General features: G+C 42.2%; 1 protein-coding gene across 3 annotated transcripts in view; it reads left to right on the top strand.

Moving 5' to 3' along the window:
• The first annotated feature begins 1446 nt into the window (after positions 1 to 1446).
• The window catches only part of SACK1B (scaffolding CK1 anchoring protein B), a 93372-nt gene continuing 84858 nt past the window's right edge, over positions 1447 to 9960 (top strand). Inside the window, exon 1 of one of the 3 annotated variants that reach the window (XM_089333106.1) lies at positions 1447 to 1576. The gene's annotated coding sequence lies outside the window, so the exon portion shown is untranslated. Of the gene's footprint in view, positions 1577 to 1854; positions 2032 to 2545; positions 2656 to 9960 lie in introns of those variants that run through there. The other 2 variants (XM_051854627.3, XM_089333107.1) reach the window with 2 other exon arrangements.

The following is a 9960-nucleotide window of genomic DNA, read 5'->3' as shown; positions in this document are numbered from 1 at the left end:
TCTGGCACCTGGCTTCGGCCTGACGCAACACTGGCAATTGTGGCCATCGAGGGAATGAACCAGCAGATGAAAAGATTCTCTCTCTCTCTCTCTCTCTCTCTGCGTGTGTGTGTGTGTCTGTGTGTGCCCTTCTCTGTGTGTAATCTTTCAAAATAAATATTTAAAAAAAAGAAACATCCAGCTTTAATATTTTTAAAGATTTTATTTACTTATTTGAAAGGCAGAGTAGGGGTGTGTGTGTGGTGGGGAGAATAGTGCTTCTATCCACTGATTCACTGCCTCTGATTCACTGCCTAAATGCCTGCAACAGCTAGGCTAGGCCAGGCTGAAGGTAGAATCCAGGAACTCCATGTGGGTCTTCCATGTGGATGGCAGGAACCCAAGTACTTGGACCATCATCTTGGTGGCTCCAAGTGCATTTGCAGAGATCTGGATTGGAAGCACAGGCACTGAGTTGCAGAGCCTTCCAGGCCCTGATAGGCGATGCAGACCTCTCAAAGCAGCAGCTTAACCTGCTGTGCCACAATGCCCATGCCCAGAACTAATTTTGAAGGCTGTGGAAGCATACCAGTAAATGAGGTACCACACAGAGTACAAAAATTAAATGCGTCAAATAATTGCATGTCAAAAATGAAGGCCAGATTTGTGAGAAAACTGAAAGTGAGATAGGGAGACTAGCAGAAACAGAAGAAAAAAATTAAATGTGTCCAACCAGACAGTGTTCTAAATTCTTTTGAAGAAAACAAACCATAGATCCCAGATTCCTCTGTCTGGAAGCTGAGCTTTGTATTATCTTAACACTCACTTTCACTTCTCTGCCTGTGGCTGTTGCTGCAATGTTTCGGCATCTAGACTTTACGTTTTACTATCCTGTCTAAATCAGCTCATTCCTCAGGCCTAACTCAAATCCCAGCAGCTTAGCATTTCCCCCAAGTGTTTTATTCAGGGCTAAGTAGCCATAAAAGTCATTTTTAAGGGTCAATTCCACTTCATGGTAATTTAAATATCATGCTTGAAGCTTTAAATATTCCATTATCCTAAATTTCATTCTTCTTGTACCAGGCTGCATTTTTAACATTTGCTGAAAATGACCCTATCTTGAAGACTAGTGATTGTACAAGTTACTAAGATGTATGAAAAAAAATGAAAAAAAAAATTTAATTACTGTGCTTTCTGATACAACCAAAATATGTCTACTTCCGTAATATTGTTCTACATTCCCGCCTAGACTGAACTACTTTTCCCACTTACATCCCTATTTTAAAGAGGGTCTCTTCCTCCCAAATAGAAACTGGTAGCCAATCTTTGGTGATATTTGAAATTCTTCTTTTACGTAAAAATGGTTACTGCACAAGCACGTTTTCTTCCATTTTTTTTTTCCACACTCCTGAGAACACTCAGGCTGTTGGGCTGGGATTTGCACTGTGACCTGCTGGTTGAAATGACCTACCCTGGGCTGAATCCGCCCCTCTCCCGAGGGTGGCCCGAGCTTTGTTGTTACCCTCGAGCCCAGAGCCCAGGGAGGACGGCCCCCTGGACCACCACCCCGCTCCGTCTCAGTCCCTCAGCTTCCCAGGTGAGCGTCGCTGTCCTGCGTGTCTCTGCACACCCCAACCCGGGTGCCGGGACTCGAAATTGCCCCGTATCCCTGTGGTCGGGCAGGAGAGTGTATTTTTTTGTTGGTGGTGTTTTTTGTGTTTGTTTTTAAAATACACTTCGCTGGGAGAGGCTTAGGGTTTTTGAGTTGAGACAGGTTCCTAGGCGCTTTCCGGCTGCGCGGGCTCCGGAGTGACAAGACTTGAGACTTGCTGCAACTCGTCCCCACGCCCGCCCTCTCCCAGGCCCGCACCTAGTCGCCAGGAGGCGCGGTCCCGACAGGAGTCAGCTTCCCGCCGCGGCCCTGACGCGCCGCAGGTAACTCCCTCCGCGGCCTCGCCCCGCCGCTTCCTGGGAGGCGAACCGTGGGCGCGGGCGCGGCGCAGCGCGGTGCGGTGCGGCGCGGCGCGGCGCGGGACTCCGGCGCTGCTGGCTGTAAGTGGGCTGCGGCTCGCGGGCCGGGGCCGAGGGGCTGGGGAGCTTCCGCCGGGTGGGCGCGGGGTTAGGGCTCTTCTCCGTGGTTTGTACTTTTTTGCTTCGCGTAGGCGCGAGTTGGAAGTTTAAGTTGGGAAGTTTGAAGGAAACTCTTAGGCGGGGCGCGTTCAGATTCCCGAGGACTAGCGCCGCCCACCGAGGACGTTGGATTTGTTTCCGAGACGGGCGGGAGGAAGCGGGAAGAGAGGGTCTGGGAAGAACCCGTCGGGGAGGAAGTAGGGGGTTGGAAGTGGGTTTGTGCGTGGAGGGGAGGCGAAGAGCAAGGGTGACAGTACGTGGAAGAGACAGGGAAAAAGTGGAGGAGTTTCGGCTGCAGACGGACGTGATTCTTGGGGTCTGGATTGGGGAGCAGAAACTGAAAAACAAAATTTTTCCACCTCAAACCACTTGTTGAAACAGAATCCTGTTTCTGAGCGGCTCTGTTTCCCCCTCTCTCCAGGAGGTTCTGGCACGGACAACATTTTGAGAATTGGTGTCTCCCCAGGAGGCTGCTCCTGGAAAGGAACCTGGAGACTTTAAAGCCTATTGTGTGGGGGTGTTTGGAGGACTTAGTAGCTGCAGCAGGTGGGTGAGGAGGCAGAAGCTGTGCATGTGTTAGTGGCTGGAATCCTGGGAATGAAATGAGACAACAGTGCTTTGTAAAGGAGACTGGGAGGTTGTGGGAACACAGCATCTTGGTTATGCTTGAAGAGGTGGGGTAATAGGGGGATAGGGGCTCCTATCTAAAAGTGGAAATAAGAAGTAAGGCAGCCAGAACACTAGGAAGCAGACATGCTGGTGGACAGCAGTTAAGGCTAGATTATAGTGCCCGACAGCTCATGTGCTCATTTCCAAATTCTCCTTGCTAAACTCCTTGCCAGGTTACTGGCAGGCACCTCCCTTCTTTCCCTTTCTCATACCAACAAGTGCAAGAGCCCCAAGGAAACCTGTGAGTGAGGCTGAATCAGTGCTGACTGGCAGTAGGACAGGGATGGTGTTGAAAGGGACTTGGAAGAGAAAGCTTGTCTTTTGGTTTTTCCAGATCACAAAAGAATGGGAATGGTGTGAGAAACAGGATGAAGGAAAAGGTGTAGGTCTTTATTTTGTTTGTCTTTACCTATCTTCTTTTACTTCCCAGAGTGGTAGACATCCCCACACCTTCTAATTGCTTTTGGGGCAAGGGCACACATGGTGTATACACCTATTAAAGGCACTGGCTGCACCCTGCGGAGCCTGCCTGAGGGGCTGGGTGGATCCCGCCTGTAAAACTGGCAGGCAGTAGCCCACAGATGGGCAGAATTTATTGTGGGAAGCCTCCCCAATTGAACAGTTGCTGAAAGGGATTGCGTAGATGAACCACCACACCTCTGGTGCTGACTCAGTGATGTCTTTGTGATTAGGCTCTTGAGGTTATTATTTTATAACTGATTAAACTACTGAGATGAATTAATTAATTGTATTATTCTTTCCATTATATCCCCTCCTGTTACCACGTCACCTTCACAGATTATAGTGGAAATTCATTCACTGAGTATTTTTTTGACCTTGACTTTTTCAGCACATAGTTTACCTACTTGTTTCTCATTCAGTTACATCATATGGTATGGGGCTTCCAAGATGTCATATTGTCGTACTTCCAAATCTGCACAGAGTATCGTGGTAAAACTGATTTCAGTAAAGAAGGCCTCTTCTAAAACCCAAATCTACTTGGAGAAGATCTTTGGAAAAGGCCCCACTTAGTTGAACTGATTATTTATAAAATTACAAGTTGTCCTTGTTTAGCTAGTTGGGTAAGTTTGCATGTCTGTCGCTTTGCAGCTTGCAAAGTCGTGTCCCACGGATGTTTCACAATTCAGTCTGTTAAACACAGTGTATCTGTTACTTCTGAAATGTGCTTTCATTTATTTAATATCTAATCTGGAAGTGAGGTATATTTTAGAACTTTGTTGGTGAATTTTTCCTTTGAAAATCAGAAAATCCCCACCACCCATGGAAACAGTTTTAAATGGTTATTTGTAGCCCATAGATGAAATTTTGTATAAATAGTTGAATTGTATTTAAATTTATATACATAAATATAAATTTGTATAAATTGTTAAATTCAGTCAAGTATCAAAATCACCAACATTTCTCTGTGAAAATATGTTAGAACCTTCAGAAGGAGTTCCTTCCTATTGAGATGGGCAGGGAGGCACGGCCACCATCTTGAGGGCTCCCAGCCCACAAAGGATAAAGCAGGAATCCTAGGGCAGGTGGACACTGCTGTTCCTTGGCAGGGTAAGTGCTGTGGGCTACCGATATAGGAGCTGGGGGAAGGAGTTGGCTCCAGTGTACAGGATCTGTTTGCCATGTCCGGATTTGTTGGGGATGGTGGCAGTGGCAGAAGTCACATTAGGGAGTCAGGGTGCTAACATGTACAGGGCTCAGGAAGCAAACGATGTCTTCAGTGACTGTGTGCTGCTATGAGGAAGATGAACCTGGGTGGGGAGATGATACAAGTGATATTCCTGGGGCACATCTGTGTTGGGAAGTGCTTGCATGACGTGATCATGAGCGATATAGGGAACCTTTCCTTCTGAGGACATCTGATTACTCAGTTTACGTTTTGTGGGGCCAGATGTCTCCTAAAGGCACATGACATTTATCTTTTGAGCTGTGTGTTGAATAATTTGTAGATTACCCATCCTCAGGGAAGGTAGAATGGTAATGGTCAGGTCAGCCTCTCTTGAATACAGGCATAGGCTCAGCTGTCATCACCATATCACTGTCAGGGGCCTGTATTAAAGAGTTTATGCAAAATTTCCATGGTAATGATGATATCTCATGACTGCAGCTTTCACACCATCCACTCATTAAACATATGTTTTTTGAACATTATCCACAAAGCAATGTGTTCTTCTCTGAGGAGAGGAAAAACTACAAGTTACTCTTCCTGGATCTAAAGAGGCTCTTAGTTTACAAACCCAATAAAAAGTATAAATACCAACAGAACTGAAAGAATCAGACCCATTGATTTAGTATTCCCTTCGTATTCTCTGTAAGTACCTGCAGGTACTGTACAAGTTCATTTATCGTTTGTGATTTTGAACGTTAGCTGATCTGGGTTAGTCGTGATTCGGGGCAAGTACTTAAATTCTGTTGGCTTCTCAGATTTTTCACTAACTTTGTGAAAGATAAGGTCTCCCCAGAGTATCACTGAGAAGCTCATTATTTCCACTTCTTTTGTCAAATTTTCATTTTGCAGGGTTTTAGTTCTCCACTTAAAATCAAGTTGCTTCTCTAATTGTATAAACATTATTCACTTGGGGAAGAAAAGACTGTTTTTAAAACAACGTAGCGGCCTCTTCCACCTCCATACCAGGATCATTCAACATGGCATGTTTGGGCTATCATTTATATACATGCACAAGCAATGACAGCTTTAATTCTTCACAGCATGTTGCTCCAAATACTTAATCTCATCTGACTCATTCAACAGCTGTTTCCTCATTTAAAAAATATTTTTCTACCCTCAAATAAATACAACTTCTGAGTTATTTTTTGGAGGAAGGTGCAACACAGCAGTTATTTTCAGAGTAACTGTTGACTGTATTCCCCTCATGTTTTTTTTTTTTTTTCCTAGTCTCAAACCTTTCTTTTGCTTTTCATCTTTTTTTTGTCCCACATACTCCTCTTTGTCTCTACTCTTCCATCTCTCCCTCTGCTTTTTCATGCTTCTCTTTCTTTCCTTTCCTCTATTTGTTTTCCTTTCTCTTCACTTCCTTCCTTTATCATCTCTTCTTTTCTTTTCAACCCTATTTCATCTTGTTCCTTCTGTTCCATTCCCTACTCCAGGGCTTTTTGCCATCTGTACACATATTTATTTTTTATTTATAACTTTTCTATCTGTCATCTCTGATACTGCAGTTTTCTACTTTGGTACATTATATTTCTAAAAATCTACAAAAGTAAAATTATTTGATAATAAAATAATAAATAGGGGCCAGTATTATGGCTAAGCTGCCACTTGTGACACCGGCATTCAATATTGAGTGCTGATTTAAATCTTGGCTGGTTCACTGTGTGTCCAGCTGCCTGCTCATGCATCTGGGAAAGCAGCAGAGGACACTCCAAGTACCTGGGCCCCTGCCACTCATGTGGGAGACAGAGATGGAGTTCCTGACTCTTGGCTTCAGCCTGGCCCAGCCCCGTCTGTTGTGGCCATTTGGGGGAGTGAATCAGCATATGGAATCCATCTCTCTCACGCTCACTCTCTCTGTTTTGGTGTCACCCCCTCTCTCTCATTCTGACTTTTAAATAATTAAATAAATCCTTAAAAATCATACATAATACCCTGGGGATATTGTTCCCTATAGATAAAATACATTATAAATAAAATCAGCAATTAGTTTCAGTGTTGGGTGAGGTATTTAACACTACATTTCTAGCAGTTTATACATTCAAAAAGTTGTTTCTTCACAGTGGAACAAGTGTATACAATGTCATCTGATTACAGCTAAATATTTGCTTTTTCTGGCATGCCCAGTGATTTCTATCTGTGCTTCAATTATACCCAACATGAGATAAACCTCTTATCACTAAAATCAAGGATTTCATTTTTCCATTTTCAAAGTTCATTGCTTTAAAATATTCAAATACATGTGCAAATAAGACAATAAAATAATGAAAAAAGTGAAAGAAGAGTATTATCAGAATTATATGATATTCTGACAGCCCTACTGTTCGGTAATTTGAAATATTTGATAATTGATGGGTGAAGAATGTTATTATCAAAGGAAGGTTATTTTCAGTGTCAGTGTTGGATGCAGAGAAGTTCAAGCTGTTCAAAGGTCAAAAGAAGTAAGTGGGAAACCAGTGATGAATAGAGTTGAACTTAAAAAAAAATACTCAATAGGAATATGACCCTGAAGAAAGTTAAAATTATAGTGTAAGTCTACAATTTCCATATTAATGTCAGGCAGAAAATAACAGTTCCCATGCATTGAAATAATACAAAAATATTTTATTGATAAAGCACTTATAGTGTGATATTAGTCCAATTCATGCATACCCAGATTAAATATATTCTTTGGGAAATCAGCCACTTTTGATTCCTGCTGAAAGCCATGACTCAGAGTTCTGGTAATAGAGGGACATCAAACAATTTGAAATTCATATTTTGTTTAGAGGGTAGATTCACCCCTTTTCAACATAAGTCTTGTATGTAAAAGAGTTAGATTAAGACATTTTCAAGGAAAAGAGAATAAAACATCCCTAGGAACATTGGAAAGAAGATAATATTTCCCAGCATGTTGAGACAGGAATTCTTAAATATCTCAGGTAGGTGTGTAGGGGTATCGCACATGGATAAATGACTTGATAAAATCACGAATTATTTGAGTTAAGGAAACTAATCGTTATCTTTGATTTTAATATAGCAACATAGTGATGCTAGTCTCCCCAAAATAATTTAGTTTATTTTGTATACATTTTGTCTGAATAATATCTTGATTTATATAGAGGATGGTTAGAACTGAAGCAAAGACAAGACAGTATTGGATAATGTAATCTGATGATACCATGGTCAGCTACGAGGGTCTTAATACCTGATGATTTAGGAATTGGTAAAGATCAGCTGCATCTCTTCAGGAAAATGTAAATTGAGATACTAAGAGAGGAGTTCTGCTTTAAAAATCGTGACTTCGAGCTTCAGAGGATTGGAAAAAGCAAGATTTATAGACCTGCATGTATGTGAGTACACACACACACACACACACACACACGTGTCATGGAGGGAAGCTAACCAGTGATAGTCACAGCACTCTGTGGCCATGCCCCTTATTGTTACACTGGAGTGGGCCTTAAGGACAAATGAAAGTAAAACCAAGGAGCTACCAGGTGTATTTCCGGGTTCAGGTGTGGTGTAAGCAACTGTGACACTGTTCTGTAAACATAGTTTTATGTCACCACTACCACAGTTCAGGCTAGCCTCTCTGTCAAAGGAGTTGAACACAGTTATGAAGAGAGACAACACAGACCAAGGTTGCTGTTCAACCTCATTTTCACAAGAACTAGAGAGCCATTTATATAAATCCAGGAGCATTTTATATATTGCAAAGATGGGTCTCTTATTTGTCACTTACTTATTAAACTCAATATGTTCGAGTGCTGCCTAAACAAGTGAGAGGAGCCAGTCAAGAAGGTTATTTAGAAAAGGATAAAAGGATGGGCTCATTTTCTGATCAGATTTTATTGCTAGTTCCAGGGGGAAAAATGAAAAACACGTTATTCCATTGTTAGGTAGATGTCTAGTCAGGCTTGATTAAAAATTAATCCTCTGATATGGGACATAGATATCTTAACTGTTAGAGCAAATACTTGGCCAATGCTTTAACTTTTTATAGCTGTGCCCAACTTTTTTTTAAAGATTTATTTTATTTATTTGATAGAGTTGCAGAGAGAAGTAGAGACAGAAAGGGGCAGGGGGGACTGTCTTCATCTGCCAGTCCACTCCCCAAAAGTCTCCAATGGCTGGAACTGAGCCAATCCAAAGCCAGGTCTCCCATGTGAGTTCAGTAGACCAAGGACTTGGGCCATCCTCTGCTGCTTTCCCAGGTGCATCAACAGAGAGCTGGGTTGGAAGTGGAGCAGCCTTGACTTAAACCAGCACTCATATGGGATGCTGGTGCTGCAGGCTGGGGTTTTAACATGCTGTGCCACAGCACCGGCTCCCCAACATTTTTTAGAAGATATTTTATGTGTAGTGTTTTGCCTTTTGATAGATGAGATACTGCTTTTGTTAACGGTATTTGAGAAGCCATTTTAATAGTTAATAGTTCATATTGGAGCATGTATTTCATTTTAAAATAATTATTTATTTGAAAGGCAGAGAAGCAGAGACAGACAGACAGACAGTGATAGAGATTTTCCATTCACTGGTAAACTCCACCAAATGCCTATTACAGCCTGGGATGGGCCAGGCCAGAACCAGAAGCCATTAACTCAATCCGGGTCTCCCACATGGGTGGCAGGGACCCAAGCAATTGAGCCATCATCTGCTGCTTCCCAGGGGCAACATTAGCAGGAAGCTGGGATAGGAAGCAGAGTTAGGACACGAAACCAGATACTGTGGTATGAGATACTTCCTGAGCCAATCAGTGTCTTAACTATTGTGCCAAATGCCCATGCTGGAGCACATATTTATTATGTTTACCTGAGTCATTCACTCTGTAAATGTCAGTGTACCAAGAATGGCTTTTATTGTCTTAAGTAGAATCAAAAGGTGCAACTAGAGGGTACATGACAAGTTCAGTGTTTCAATCCATAGGGCTCTTGTTGATGCCAGGGTTTTTCTAGATATATCTTTGTTATAAATGACAGTAGGTACTGAAACTGAGTTTGAAAGGCCTTGATTCCCACCTGCTGTAGAATTAAGGGAATTGGGGATGGATATTGAGTGGTGAGAGAAGGAAAAGCAGGTCAAACAAGCAAGGAGTAGGTTATAGATCCCTATGTATTTTTCTTTTATAATTACATAGTGAGGGAGGAACTGAACACACTTGTACTGTGAGAGAATAGGCTTTTTCTAAGATAGCAATGCTACTAAAAATGTGGAGTCATCAATACAATAGGGTACAAATAAATTAGAATATACCCCTTCAGTGGCCTGTTCTAGGGAGAAGGATGCAGACAATGGCAAGTAAAGAAATAAATGCCTTAATTATTTCACATTGTAATTTCTTGGCAGAGAGGGCTTGTTCTATTTAAAATGGGTGCTCTGGAAAAGCTCTTTAAGGAGATGACATATAAGTAAGGAGTGAAAAAAGGAACATTCCAGGCAAATGGGATAATGAGTATAAAAACACTAAGGTGTAGATTAACTCAGGTTGTTAAGTGGAAAGAAAGAAACTC

This window comes from Oryctolagus cuniculus, chromosome 5 (genome assembly GCF_051225735.1).
Source record: "Oryctolagus cuniculus isolate XC-2025 breed Fujian yellow rabbit chromosome 5, ASM5122573v1, whole genome shotgun sequence".
In the NCBI taxonomy this organism is placed as follows: Eukaryota; Metazoa; Chordata; class Mammalia; order Lagomorpha; family Leporidae; genus Oryctolagus; species Oryctolagus cuniculus.
This window is presented reverse-complemented; position numbering and strand designations above follow the sequence as displayed.